The sequence below is a fragment of the Acomys minous genome (assembly GCF_964271855.1).
Source record: "Acomys minous genome assembly, chromosome: 6".
Classification (NCBI taxonomy): domain Eukaryota; kingdom Metazoa; phylum Chordata; class Mammalia; order Rodentia; family Muridae; genus Acomys; species Acomys minous.
Genome location: NC_140487.1, coordinates 5,144,521 through 5,160,120, shown reverse-complemented (window position 1 = coordinate 5,160,120; position 15,600 = coordinate 5,144,521).

Below are 15,600 nucleotides of genomic sequence, written 5' to 3'. Positions count from 1 at the left end.
TGGTGGGGAGCACGGCAGCATCCAGGCAGACATGGTGCTGGAGGAGCCCAGACTCCTACATCTTGATCCACAGGCAGCAGAAGGGAACTGTGTGCTACACTGGGTGTAGCTTGGACTTAGGAGATCTCAAAGCCTTCCCCTACAGTGACACACTTCCTCCAACAAGGCCACATCTACCTCCAACAAGGCCACACCTCATAATACTTCCACTTCCTGTGGGCCAAGCATCAAACACATGACTTTGGGCACCATTCCTATTCAAACCTCCAGCCAAACATTCTGAGACATTTCTGTAAAATCTCCCCATCTCACATAAAAAAACAATGCCTTCCCTCATTCTGTGCTGTGTATTTTGTATTAGGGAAGGAAATATGGAAACTAAAAGGGAAGAAAGAAAGGAAGTGAAAGGAATAAAAAGAATAGAAAGATTAAATATAGTTGTACTGGGATTACAATTAAAATACAATGGTTGAATAGTGAGTGAGACCCCAGAAGCTGATCAAATGCAGGGGAAGAGCGAGAATGGAAGCCGACCTCTTACTGCATCCTGATCTCCATGGCTTCTTCCCTTTTACTATTTTGATCTTCATTATATTCACTTTTTTATTTCTTTAATTTCCTCCTGCCCATCTCTCTCCCACCCCACTTCCTTCCCATTTATCTTTCACTTTTGTTTGTTTATTTGTTGTAGTGCTACCTGTCATGATTTCAAAACTTAGAAAATAAGTGATAAGATAATAAGATGCCAGGCAACAGATATTAGGTTATATGAGGTTTATTAAATAAACGTAGGGAGAGAAGGAAAGGGGTGAGGGGTACCCCAGAGAGAGAGACAGAGAGAGAGCAGGGGTGTTAGAGGGGAGAGAGAGAGAGCGAGATAGAGAGGCAGAGAGGCAGAGAGACAGAGAGAGAGAGACAGAGAGAGAGAGAGAGAGAGAGAGAGAGAGAGAGAGAGAGAGAGAGAAAGAGAGAGAGAGAGAGACCAGGAGAAGGGTTTGTCCTTTTACATAGCTCTGGGCAGGGCCACACCCCTATGGCAGGTAAGCAATGACATCACAGGTAGGCAGACTGAAGCAGAGTTCTAACATTCCTACCTTTTCCTATAACTAAAAAATGAGGAATGCTGGATTGTTTTTTATATAAGGAACATTAAAGTAAATAAATGTAGGTAAGGGAGACAAGAGAGACAAAAAAGCAATAGCAACAAAACATCCAGATTATATATTGAAGGGGAAGGAAAAGTTCTGCCCTGAAAGTTCAAGGTAGAGGGCAGGCTATGTCAGCCATGTCCTGCAGCAGCTAGGGACTGAGGAATGCTGGAGCTGTTTGTCCTGAGGTGAGCTCAGGAAAGGCAGAAGCCTCTGGCCTCTGTGGAGCAGATGATGCATGGGGAGGACAGAAATCTCCTGTAGAGCAGAAGACTGTAGGTACAATCCAAGCACAATGAGACACATTTTAGGAAAAGACAAACCAAAGGAAGATTAAAATCTTGAGCTTAGAACTATGATAGTATCGCATAGTGGAATGTTTTACCATGATTAGATCAATAAAGCAGAGCTCCATTGATCAGTGTCAATACTTTGAACAATTAATACAACAATAACAGCAACAGGAAGAAATAAAGCATCCTTTAGACATCCTGACCTTCATAACTTGCATTTACCAACTTAAAGCACGTTCTTATACTTAACTTTCATGCACATATCAACCTTAAAACACCTTTTTAGACCTTTCAACATTCATAAAACGTCTTTCTGGAAGCTTTAAGATATAGGTGACATTGCTGTGAGCAGTCACTGTCCTTTAGCTAACAAGGTAGACTGTATCTAGACCTGACAGTTGTAGTTTGGTCTCCTGCACATGAAGACAGCTGGGAAGGTCTGTGAGTAGGACAACCTTGATTGCCTTTTAAATGAGAGATCTAGCATCTAGTAGTCCTAACTAACTAATGTGTTGACCAATGAACTAACATGGCAAATTGCTTTGGCCTAAGGAGATCATTGTCTGTTTTTTAGCTATCAAGCTAACATCAGCTTAGCCATCAATGTGGTCAGAGACCTGAGAAGGATAAATTGTAACCTAAAGGAATCTATCTGTTAATAAAAATGACCTAGGTGACTAGTTAGACCTATCCCAGTAAATAGACAGTGTCTCAGTTGTCTCCTGAAGCAGAATGCTAACATTACCCAACTGAGTTACACCCCAATACATCATCATTATTTTTATAACACTGACTTTTAGACTACACACTGCCAACATAGACTATAAATTAGAAATATTATTAAAGAACAAATACCTCAACCTGCAATTAGTCCCAAATCAGATCACCTTCCTCTGAATTTAAACCTACCATCTAGGATGCCAATGCTGAGCAGTATGCACTCTTTTAAAGCCCCTCCTGTGCCATCAGAGGTGATGCAATGCTCACTTATATTCTTTTCCATCCAGCAATTTCCTTTCCCCCTTAAAAACAAAAAGCCTCAGGGACATATATGTGGAAACACTGCTGCTATGGTTGAAATCCAATGTTACCAGAAAGCCCTGAGCTCAGTGCGAAATGGCAGACTCCCTTTACCTGCAATGCTTCCTCTTTCTCCCTGGGGTAACCTGACACCAGACCCTGTACATTCCAAAGTCTATCCTTTAGGGAAATGACAGGTCTGACTCTTTTTCTCCCAATTGAACCTGCTCAGCAACACCTGGGATTCCTAGAGTGCCTCTCCATGTTGATGGGGCGTTTCTGTACTTCAGCCCTTCAGCCAGTCACATTTGCCACCCTGGATTTCCTCATCCCTTTCCCAAAGTTCTATGTAAGCACCCTTAGCCCTAAATAATGTTGAGCTGCCTCGCTGCAGCTGGGCAGCTGCTGGCAGGAGATGTATTTCTGTTTGTGCCCCCCAAGCCACTAAACCCTCAGTTTGTCACCTCTGCTACCACTCACTTGTTTCTGAGGACTGGTGGCCAGTGACCCCAGGAGTGAGGGAGAGAAGCGTGTGTGTGTGTGTGTGTGTGTGTGTGTGTGTGTGTGTGTGTGTGTGTGCATGCACATGCAACAAATATACATATATATATTATCATATACAACTCTAGCAAATAGAACTCAATATTTCTCTTTGGATGAGATTAAATATCTAATAATTGCATTTCCACACTCTGTGGAAGCTGAAAATATTTCCTTAATTTGTTGGTATTTTTAAATTTTTCCTTGTGGTTCATTCAGAGTGTGTTAATCTAGCCCAAACAAATAGCTTGTCTGTCTTCCCCCTCCCTCCCTCTTCCCTTTCCAATGGTGATTGTTTCCTTAACACTAGAGACCCTTTGTAATCCCTTAGCACAAAAGAAGTGGGTGTTATTTCCTGAGGGAAGGGCTGATTTATTTCTAGTGTTTAAACATCAAGACCTTGTACTGTCTATAAATACAAGCTGTTATCCAGGTAACTACAAGGACCTCCTCATGATCTTAGAGTTGTTTAACCAAGCAATTGACTGAAATAGGTTTTCAGATGGGAATGCACACTTTCCGCATGACCTTGACCTCAACTTATAACTATTTTTTTCACTCTTCTGCCCATAGAGCCTTTCTCCCATGTACATGGAGCAGGAATAGAGGCTTCTTTTGCTCCACTAGGAATATAAATATGGGAAATAATTTGTTCAGCCCTGGCTGAGATAGTAAAGGTGAACTGTGTATGTCACTATTGTGTCTGAAGAAATGAACTGTGGTAGTTGAAGGTTGTGTGGTATTAAGAAATGCTGTCATATTAATAATACCTCTACTACACTTTAAAAGGCAAATTCTAGCTGGGGGAATAAAATCCAAACATCCAAAGCTCATCTCAGCTTTCACATATAAAATATTTATATGTCAGCAAAAAACAAATCTTTGCCTGACCTTTCCTACTCGCCTTCTCTGCTTTTGCTTCCACAAGGCTTTATTTGTGAAATTATCCTTCCTTAGAAAATGTAAGAAATGAATGCTCTTCCAATATCTTATGCATTTCACAAGTTTTGTCTCCCTAAATTGGTTGTGCCTGTTCTTAGGCCCCCGGAGACTGTGAGCCTCCGTTAGACCCACCTGTAGCCCAGAGCAAGGAAGGGAAATCAATGATGGCATTCTTTGCTATCTTAACCAGAGGCAGTGAAACTTCTTTTATCCCTTTGGCTAACATGGGCAGAGACAGTAAGGTAAATAGCCAGAGAAGAGTGGATTTTTAATTGTAGACAATATGCTGAGAGACTATTTTACCTGCTTTTAAAATCATTGGGAATCTGAGCTTTGTATGCCTTTGTTGAGAAGGAGAGTAGATCCGGTTAGGCACAGCCTGGTGGCCTTAGGAGTTAGGAAAGGGCAGAGGTTATAGAGCTATAGAGAACTAATAGAAATAAAAAGCAAGCTGAAATATACAGGCCAGTTTATTTTCTGTGAGGTCTGTGCAAGAACGTGAAAGGAATGACACGGTTATAGAGGAGCGGATTGTGCCATATCCTCGGACGTAACCAAGGAGAGAAATGAAGACCTGGAGACAATTGAGGATAAATGGGAAAGGATGAAGGCCCGGGGGAGTCTGGGAATTAGACTTGTTCAAGAACCATTCTTTCTGTTTCTACTTATTTTTCACATCTCCCCAATCTCTCTCACTGAACCCCTTCAGATTATGTGCATCCTCTGTGTTCATTATCAAACTCATGGAAAATGTAGAAATGTCCAGCAGGATAAATGAAAATCATTTGCAACGTACTATTCAGATGACAATACCACTGAGAACAGTTCAATACATTTTGTTCTTAATCCTTTTTCCTTAAAGTCTATACTTCAAAATGTAGTTTTAGTTTTTATCCAACTTATACATGTTTAACAGTTTAAGAGAACAATAGTCCTGTAAAGTAGACTAAAGTTAGAAAAAAATTATTATTTCCAGCTTTAATGGGCTCTTTTGATATCACCTTACCTGGCTATAAGTAATATGATTATTTTGCCTTTTCAAACTTTTCTGTTTTAGGCATCATCTGTTGATAAGTTATAGTTTTATAGTTTTTAAGATGTGAATACTATAACTTTTATGTAATCTTAAAACAAACATTTGTCATACTGAGTGTTTTAAAGTAACAATTCAGTTTCATATTTCTCAGGATCCCATAAGTTGCCTGAGCAGCTTCTGACATCTAAGAGTACAAGACCCAAAGGCAGCAGGTTGGTGCACATGTGTTTACACCACCACTGGTCTATTGATCAGCTTGCTTAGTTCCTATGGACTGTGAAGAGGGCTATGGGCACAAAGAAGTAAGGTTTATTAGGAGATTGTTCTACCACAAAGATCTGTTGCAGCGTATTTGATCGCATTGTAACCGTGGCATTGTGCTGTTTACTGGAAAACCCTGTTTGTAGGTGTGGTGTGGCTCAGCCCTGGCACACACCTTTAATCTAAGAGCTTTCTGATTCAGTGTTGTAAACAGGATTAAATAAAGTTAACCCTAGGTCAAGAGGCAGTGCAAGCAAGCAGTTGACCAGAATTAAACATAGAAAAGAAAACATAGTAAGAGGAAGTCAGGAGGATGGATAGGGAGACACACAGAAAGTAGAAGGAAGGAACATCCAGTTTGGAAGGAGTTTTCTTTTTCCTTTTGGGATGTCAGCTGAGGAAGAAAGTCAGTTGGGTGCTTTCTCTGCCTCTCTGAGCTGGTAGGCTTTCACCCCAGCATCTGGCTCATGAGTCTTTATTGGTAAAATTGAATGATAGAGATTTTTGTTAAAAACAACAAAGCTCTTTTTAATTTTTTGTTTTGTTTTGCTTTGATATATTGCCTTCTTCTTTTCATCTCCTGTTAGAGCTTTGCTCAAATACCTGGAGATTGGTCAAATATCCGAAAAGTACTTTCAGGTGGTACTCTAGGCTATAAGGATAGGAGGCAGATTGGAAACACGCTCTGTAGGATGGAGCCTATCAAAGGAAAGACTCCCTGCAGGGCGACCTGGCTGGGCCATTTGTCTAAGGGCCCCAGGGTCCCAGAAAGCACTGCTACTCTTCTTGCCTGAAATATGTGAGCTTGGCCGACAAGGCACTTTAGAGTGGGTCTTGATGAAAAGCAGCTTCCTTGCGATTATCTATCCCCAGAGTCGCTCATTCAGGCACCTTCTAGATGCTGCAGTCAGCAGAACTGGACCCCAAAACTTCAGCATACTTCACCACTCTCCTGTGGTGTCAGCTGGTTGGCTGTTCCACTTTATACATCGCCAGTTTAGGTTTCAACTTCCTGGGAAGGCGGCACCAACTACCAGGTTGTCTCCCATCTTCCCAAAAGCTGTTTGTTGTCTGTTCTCCTTTCACCTTTGTTTTTATGCTTTGTTCTCTGCCTTCTTTAGAATGTTAATGTGATTTCAAAAGGAAACAGTCACTTCAGGTATGTACAGTTTTACAGGAATTTACAGAACATTCTGCTTTAAGCTTAATTGTACATATATATAAGGATATTAACTTACTGTGTGCGTTGTTTCACCCTCAAATGTGTGATGCTTGACACTACAATGACTCTTCTGGGTACTGTAGTGCCAGTGTATGAATCACCTCCATTACAGATTGACTAGGCCCCCATGCTGTGTTTTGTGACATTATTCTGGCTCCTGCCAGTTAAAGCAAGGATGAGTACCTGCCTTTGTTAGGGTTTCATTGCTGTGAAGAGACACCATGACCATGGCAACTCTTATAAAGGAAAGCACTTAATTGGGGCTGGCTAACAGTTTCAGAGGTTTAGTCCATTATCATCATGGTGGGAAGCATGGCATCATGCCGGCAGATATGGTGCTTGATCTACAGGCAGCAGAAAAAGACTGTGAGTCATAGTGGGTGTAGCTTGAGCATACGAGACCTCAACTCTGCCCCCCCCCCCACACACACACCACGACACACTTCCTCCAGCAAGGCCACATATCCTTATAGTACCACTCTCTACGGGCCAAGCATTCAAACACACGACTCTATGGGGCCACACCAATTCAGTCCACCACAGGACCTGATTTAAAGAAAGCAAGTGTGTGAGTTATGTGTTGGCATTTGAGATGGTGACATACTCTATATTTATCAGCTGTCCCACATTGAATAGTAACTTCTGTTTTCCTATGTTGATGCTAGACACTGGACAGGATTTGTTTTAATTGTCAATTGGATACAGGTTCGAATAATTTACTAAGAGAGTTTTAACGTGGGATTGTGTAGGTCAAATTGTCCCATGGGCACGTCATTGGACATTCTGTGACTACTTTAACTAAAGTGAGAAGACTATCCTTGTGCGTAGCATTATTCCCTGGGCTTGGGTCTCAAGAATAGAAGTGTAGAAGTGTAGAAAGGACACCGAACACAAGTAAACACAGGTACATTTTTCTCTCTGTCCTTGATATTGGTGTTATCTGGTTGGGTGCTATATGCTCTTGCCTTTATTTTCCTACTGTGATGGGCTGTAAGCAAGAATTATAAGCTAAAGCTATCCTGTTCTTGCCTAATTTTTCCCTTAGGATATTTTACCATACCAAAAAGAAACACACATGCACAGAGAAAGTAAAGCTTCCATCATTGTGTTACTAGGGAAACATAGGGTCACATATTTTGGGTTCTTAGTCTCTTCCATAAAGGAAATTTAAAATCAATACAGAAGAAAGCTCAAAGACAGTTTTATCAGAGTTTAGTTAAAAAAAAAAAATAAATCAACAGGGCAGGCTGCTAAGTCTCAGAGATACCTCAGACAAAAGGCTAACTGACGTCTGACAAAAGGCTGTCTACTAACGTATCAAAGAGGAGGGAGGGGAAGGTGGGTAGGGATGTGAAGTAAATAAATAACTTAATAAAAAAAAATGCTTTCCCAGCATCACTCAGTACTTGCGGCTCCTCCCACAGGTACCTCCCTTCCCTGAGCTGCGGGTGTCTATATAACTTAGCTGTTTTGGCTACACTGCTCTGAGCTCTCTTACTTCCCATGTATTCTCTTAGTCCTCTTGGCCTCTGTTGTCCTCTATCTTCTCTTCCTCCTCATTTCCTCTCATGGCCCAGTTCTCTCTAGAACCTTCCAGATGCCTAGGCTGTGTATCCCTCATATCTACACTAAAACCCTTCTCATCATCCGTACTGAGGAGCAGTCACGTACTAATTTTCATTCACAGGCACAATGAGAAGTCAGTAGATACCCAGGGAAGAGAAGGGAAATGGCAAGAGGAAGAGAGAAAGCCTTATGTTCTGCAGTGGAAGCCAGCAAGCTGCTAAGTGGGGGCGGGAGAGATGAATAGTGCAGAGGATGAGTGAAAAGGGTCAGAATATCTGGGGAAACAGTGTCAGGCTTTTGATCAGTAGCCAAAGGAAAATGATAGAAGACAAAGGAGAATTTATGTTTTCCTGAGCTCAGACAGGCTCCACAGTGCTGCCTAATAGAAGCACTGCAAGCATCTACCCCAAGGGAGGGACTTCTGGGAAAGATAAGCATATTATCTCATTAAAGGGATAATTAGTCCTCCCTTCTCCTTAGCAAGTGCTTAAGCAAATAAGATTCCCTGTGGCAGTGGCAGATGGGAGAAGGAGGGAACGACTCCTGTTTAAGTGATGGACAAGTCCTGCTGGGTTAACTCTTAAAGGGAGGAGATAATAATTTAAAATATTCTGGGAAGTTTAGAATGACAGATGTCCTCCAAGGGTCAAAGATAGAACTTAGATTTTTTTTTTTTTAGGTGAAAGGCAGTAGTGAGAGAATAACACCCATGGAGGAAGTAACCTCAACAAAAGGCTCTCCCTTTGCATATGCTAATTTAAAATTTAAATGTGAGGTAAGGCTTCCCATTTTAGTGTTATCAGAGAAACAGGAGGTAGGGAGGGTCCAACGCTGGCCTTGCATGAGGAGTCCATCTTCAATGGCCACATTCCATTAATATCTATCTAGCTAAACAAGAACATCAAAGAACTGCACTGGGCGAGAATAAGACCATGAGCACCATGTTTGAGCCGAATTTGAAGCAAAGTTCATTACATACTGGCCAGGATGATGGGTAATGAATAGGTTCATACCTAAGATTCCCAGAGAATGTCCACAAACTACATCAGTCATGTGCTTATAAAGGCAAGTCCCATAAGGCTGTACACACTTCCGGCTTGTCTAAACTGGGACAAGTATAACTCCTGATGTGTTTCCTAGCTATACCTCCCACCTACATGTGACCAAGTATATTCTGTGAAGTTGGGGCAACCAACCTTGTTTGTAGAAGTGACAACACAACATGTGGCTTCTTCTCGTACATGAACAGCAGCCCCCAGCATTCCAGAAAGGTTAGGAGCATTAAAAAAAAAAATCTCTTAAGCACAGTAATTTAAACTTGACACTAACGTTTTAGCCTCCACAGAAGTTGGCCAAGTCTGTATTCTATCGGGAGGTTATAGTAGGACACGCATGACTACTGCTGTTTGGGAACAAAAATTGGGTCACGAGAGCTGTTTTGTGTTTACATCCCAGGCCTTTGTAATAGTCATTCCTGCTGTTTCACTTACTTCTCTTCAGATACATCCGCCAGTTCCAGATTCGTTAGCACAAGCTGAACGTAACTCCATTTCCAGTGCAAGCTAAATCTAACAAGGGTCTATTCTAACAATGGCGAATTCTTGGCTTAATATTGTGCTGATGATGACTGTGGAATAGAAATTCTGAAAACATTGGTCCTGTGTTACATTCAGTAGGATTTATAGGGGGAAATAGTCTCTCAATTAAACACCACAGATTGAAGTTCTAATTTTAGATTCCTCACCAACTACCTGAGTTCTTACACCAAGTATCATAATCTATGGCACTGCTTGTTTTCTTGTCTGCCAACTGAAACTTTTGAGCCAGAAGATTGAGAGCTCTTTCTTAGTTCTCAAACATTACACCAACAGAACCATGCCACCAGTCTTCCAAGATCATAAAGATCAAGACTTGTACACAGCTTCCCTTTCTGGGCAATTCTTAATTCACTTCTTACTACTCCAAACACTGCTCCCTCGTTGTTTCTCTTACGATTAAGTAAAATCTTCCTCTGTGCAAACATCCAATCAGTAAGCAGGAGAAGCTTACGTTAGGACACTGTGGGGTTTCTAGAGAGTGCGCAGTGTGCTGGCATGTGTGCACGCATGTACCTGGTGGATGTGGTGTGACGGGAGGATGGAAATGGTAAAGATGGGGAAAGAGCACATGGGAGTTAGACAGTTGCTGGGATTTAGAGTCACCTTAGATGCAAAGCTTTGGGAACGTCTGTAAAGTTTTTAGGTTGTATTAATTGAGAAAGCGAGCACCTCCCTATGCTCCACTGAACGGAAAGGCGAAGGGACCTGAATGGCATCCTTACTAATTCTCTTTGTGCTGGAGTGCAGACACGAGTTGACTCCCTCAAGCTCCCGCTGGCTGGACTCTCCTGCCAGACTGACAGACCCTGCAACTGTGGCCCAACACAAACTCTTCTCACCTTAAGCTCTTTTTTTGGGGGGGGGGAGGGGGTCTGGTCTTCCATCACAGTAATGGGAAAAGCAATTGATACAGAAAACGGGTACTGGGAACTGGGGGGCTATTGCTATGATAGCCCTGACCATGTGATTTTTTGGCTTTGGGACCTAGTTTGTGGGAACAAGTAGAAGAGTTTGGAGTTCTTGGCTAGAGAAATACTCTACTATTAAGCAGAGCTTAACGTGCTGTTCTGGAGGGAGTTCAAAAGGCCAGAAACCTGGGAGAAATTGCAGACATCGGAGGCTGAGCTCATAAAGGTTCGGAGAATAACCAGGGCTTGGTTGGGAACTGAGCCAGAGGCCACCTAGGTGTGTTCTGGCAAAGCACCTGGCTGCGTTCTGCCTGTGTGTTGAGAACTGGAGTGAGGCTGAATTTGAAAGTAGTGAAGGAATGTGTTTGGTGGAGGAGATTTCAAGACACAATGGTATTCAGGTTGCTTCACTGAAATAGAACAAATTAGAAAGAAGGATACAAAAATGTATACTTTGTCGAAGAGCGAGAACAAGTTTAAAGTTATATTTAAGATAAGTACTGAGGATAAAATACTGTAATTATTAAAGAGAAGCAACAGGAAAGGTTCCTGGGGTAAGACTGGACCCACCAAAGGCTCCAACTTTTGAAAATGCAAAAACTCATTTGTGAGGATTGAGCCCACTTTGAAAGCACAAGTGAAGCCATTCCCTGCTTAAGAACTACTGCCTAAAAATTAATTTTGTGAATTCAGTTCATAGAGCTTGTGAAGACCACACAGCCATCAATCAAAGGTGCCCAGGCACCATCAAGAGCTGGCAGCAGAACTGGAAGACTCATCTACGCACTACTAGTTTTGCATGCAAGAAGCATGAGAAATTGAGGGGTGTAGTGGTTTGAATGAGAAGGATTTTATAGGCTCATATATTTGATTGTTCTGTTCCCAGTTGGTGAAACTGTTTGGGAAACACGGTGGTTTGAATAAAAATGGCCCCCTAGACTCTAGAAGTGGCATTATTGGAGGTGTGGCCTTGTTGGAGTGGGTGTGGCTTTGTTGGAGTAAGTGTGGCCTTGTTGGAGTAGGTGTGGCCTTGTTGGAGTAGGTGTGGTCTTGTTGGAGTAGGTGTGGCCTTGTTGGAGTAGATGAGGCCTTGTTGGAGTGGGTGTGGCCTTGTTGGAGGAAGTATGTCACAGGCTTTGGGATCTTTCAGAGGCTCAGGTCCAAAGTCATTATCTCTTCCTGTGACCTGCTGATTCAAAGGTAGAACTTTCAGCTCCCTCTCCAGCACCACATCTGCCTCCATGTCACTGTGCTTCCTGCCATGACAACAATGCACTAAACCTCTGGAATGTAAGCCAGCTTCAGTTAAATTCTCTTCTTTTTAAGAGTTGCTGTGGTCATGTTGTCTCTTCACAGCTAAGACGGGAAGGACAAGGAGGTGTGGCCTTGTTGGAGAAGGTGTGTCTGTCACTGAGGTTGAGCTTTGAGGTTTCAGAAAGCCCAAGCCATTGCCAGTTAGCTTTCTTTGGCTTCTACTTGCTGAAAAGGCTTTTGCTTGCTGAGAGAGCACTCAGCTACTGTTCCAGTGCCTTGCCACCTGTCTGTTGCTGTCCTCTCTGCCATGATGGTCATGGATAATAACCCCAAGAGCTGTGAGCCCCAAGTTAGACACCTTTCTTTTATAACTTGTCTTGGTCATGGTGTTTTGTCACAGCAACAGAAAAGTAACAGAATCTTGCTCCATAACTGGAGAGAGTCGCTAAGTCCAGACAATGCAAGGCACAGTCAGATATGTTGCATGCAGGCCCTGATATGTCACTGTATGAAGGTCTGAAGGCGAAGCCTGAGTTTCAGTAGAGACTCCAGGATGCTGAATATGCCAGGACCGTGGATACAGGCTCACGGGATACCCACGGAGGAAAGCTGCATGTATATGGTAGAGCCCAGGACAGGAGAAAGACTGTATCTGCTCCAGTCAGGAGAACTCAAGTGGGCAGCCTACCCATGTGCTTTGGAGTACAGATAATTCCATCTGGGAATTGATGTTTGCTCTGTTGGGTATCAATCGTGCATGGGCAGAGTTTTCCTTCCTAGGCCCCCATTTTTCCCTTTTGGGGTAGGAATAATTATTCTCTGCCAGTGTACATTGGAAGTTTGGAATTTGTTTTTGTTTTCCAGGAGTTCGTATTTAAGAGACAGTCTTTAGTCCCAGATGAAAATTGGAATTTTGACTTTTAAACAGTTCAAATTATTTTTAAATCTATGAGTATATTTTTCTTTATTCTTTCTTTCTTTTCTTTTTCTTTCTTTCTTTCTTTTTTTTTTTTTTTTTTTTTGGTATTAAACACATTTTACATTATGGCATGCCGTGCATCTATGGGGATGAGGGATGAATGGTAAAGATTTAAAAGTGAGTGTTTGAGTGTCAGGATGGCAAGGGTAGAGCTATGCTCATCAATCGTGATTGTCAACCTTATGGGATTTAGAATCACCATAGACACTAACTTCTGGACATGTCTGTGCTTGAGTTTCTGGATTAGACTATTTGGCATAGGAAATTTTACCCTAAATGGATGGCACAGTCCATCCTGGGCAGGATACAGAGTTGAGAGGGAGCTGAGGAGTGGTACCTACCACTCTGCTTCTGGAGGACAGACAGCTGTCTGGCTGCCTCAAGCTCCTCCCAGAATGACATCCCTGCTGTGATGTTCTGGGCCTGGAACTGAAGTTGTTTTTGCCAGGTATTTCGTTCCAGCAATAAGGAAGGTAAACTAATACAGAACTCTTCAGAATCAATAATACTCCATCATGTAAGTGAAGGGTAAAATAAGCTTGTAAACAAGCAATTTGCTTTACCTGGAAAATAGTTTTTAAGACAATTTAGAATGTTTCCATTAAAAGTGGAAATGTGCATTTCCATTTCACATTAATAATGAAGGAAACATTAATTGAATATTGGTAACATATTTCCTAAGTCAAAATAGGAGCTACGCTGAAAAAGATAATATTCAGCTGGGGAAGGATTACTGAAGTGGCACTGGTTTCATGTACTGGTTATGAGATTATAACCTTGTTTCACCTTTCTGGAGACATATTGGTAGTGGAACTGAAAGCCATAAGGAATTGTTGCCTTCTGATCCTATGACTTTAATGTCTGTGAATTTGAACCACACAAAATATGTTTTTGCAAGCATTTCTTCATTTAAATGTTAAAACATTACCAACAAAACTTAAAAATTACCAAAATATTAAACATAAGAAAATATGGCATTTTTATGGGTTTGTTTATAATGACTAATGAATAAGATTAGATCTGGAAAGTCATTAGCTTGTTAGATTATTGTCTTTGCTGATTTTTATGTTAACTTTACACAGTTGATTAATTGAGAAAGAAAGAACCTCAAATGAGAAAATGTCCCTATAGTCTTGATATGTGGGCAAGCCTTTGGTGTAATTTCTTGATTGGTGGATGACTGATATGGCTGGGCCCATCCTGCAAGGTGGTCCTCCATGATATAAGGAGGCAGGCTGAGCAAGCTCCAGGAACAAGCCAGTAAACCAAACTTCTCTATGGCCTCTGGACTAGCTCCTGCCTCCAGGTTCCTGCTCTGTTTGAGTTCCTGCCCTGACTTCCTTCAGCAATCAAGTGCTACTTGGAAATGGAAGCTGTGAAGAATTCTTCAAGTTGCTTCTGGCCGTGGTGTTTTATCATATCAGTGGAAACCATCACTGAGACAATTGTTATCTAGGTGGCATTTCCTCTCTCCCGGAGAAAAGGACCACAGCCAATCTCATGTTTCCCTAGGACAGGATTATATTTCTTCTACTAGAAGTGGGACATTGTAGTCTTTGTCCTTAAATATGATCGATTATAATAAGGAAAGGAGAAGTTACCAAGATAGTCCCATTTTTTTTCAATGTCGGTAATTAATAAAGCCACCATTATTTTGATGGCCCAGAAAAAATGGTCATACTATTATGGTAAATACAAAGTACCCTGAACTCTAAAACTTTACATTTTTCACTAAATTAAAATTTCAAAGCATGTAAGTACATGCACTTTTTTTCCCCACATAACAACTTAAAAGGCATAAGATAAAACATTAGGCCAAGAGGCACTGGTACACTGTTAATGGGGAATATTATAATTTGTCAGCAGAATGCTAAACATCATAGTCATTTTCTAAATCAACTAAAAATAAGCATGGAATTATAGCTAAAATTTTTATGTGAGTTATCTCATTAAAATGTGATTAGAGCAATTAACGTTTGTTTTTTTCTAAGGTATGCAACACAAAAGTATTGGAGATAAAAGTGTTTATTCTTCTAGCATTTTAAAAGCACATTCTCCTTTAACTGTAAAAAAGCTTGTTGCTATTAATTTTTAAAGGTATGGTCTGATAAATGTTTATTGTTAGGTTTATAATTATTACTGAGGTATTTTCTAACTCATTTTCACAACCAGTAAAGACACAGACACCTGATATATTTTAGAATATCCTTATTTCCCCTGGGGGGTGGCCTTTCATCATCTCTCAGCCTCTGTCCCACGCCGTCTGTTCTGATAATTTCTATCTGAGCTACCTCCCACCCACAACCCCCAAACACGTGCCACTGTTATTTATCTGGGCCACTTCTTTCCATATGGAACTTCAGAGCTCCTCCTCCGGGCCCACAAGGCTCTTTCCTACCCCATGGCGACCCTTTTCCCACTTCCTCCTCTGGTACTCGTCTTTCTCCCAAGATCCCTCTGTCCCCAAGCCTTTGAATCTTTGCTCCTCCACTTTCTTCTGCCTTGCCCAGGTGTAGGCTTTTCAATCAGCCCATCAGGGAGGCAAGGTTACATAGCAATACTTGGGGTACATTAAAAGACAGCAAGCAGACCTCGGGGAAGAACATAGTTAACAATCAAACACCAGACAATGCTATTACAACAGCCAAGACGTTAAAAGATAAAATCCAGCAATTTCTCACCGGCCCTCTCTAACTTTCTCAGAGAATCCAAAGGCACTAACAGTTAAGGGAGGGAGAGGGAGAATGGTGGTATGTTGAAGTCGGGCTGAACAGGAGCTTGGATGTTGTCACTGTTTGTGGGACAAAAGCAAAGGAAAAGCTACTGTGGAGAT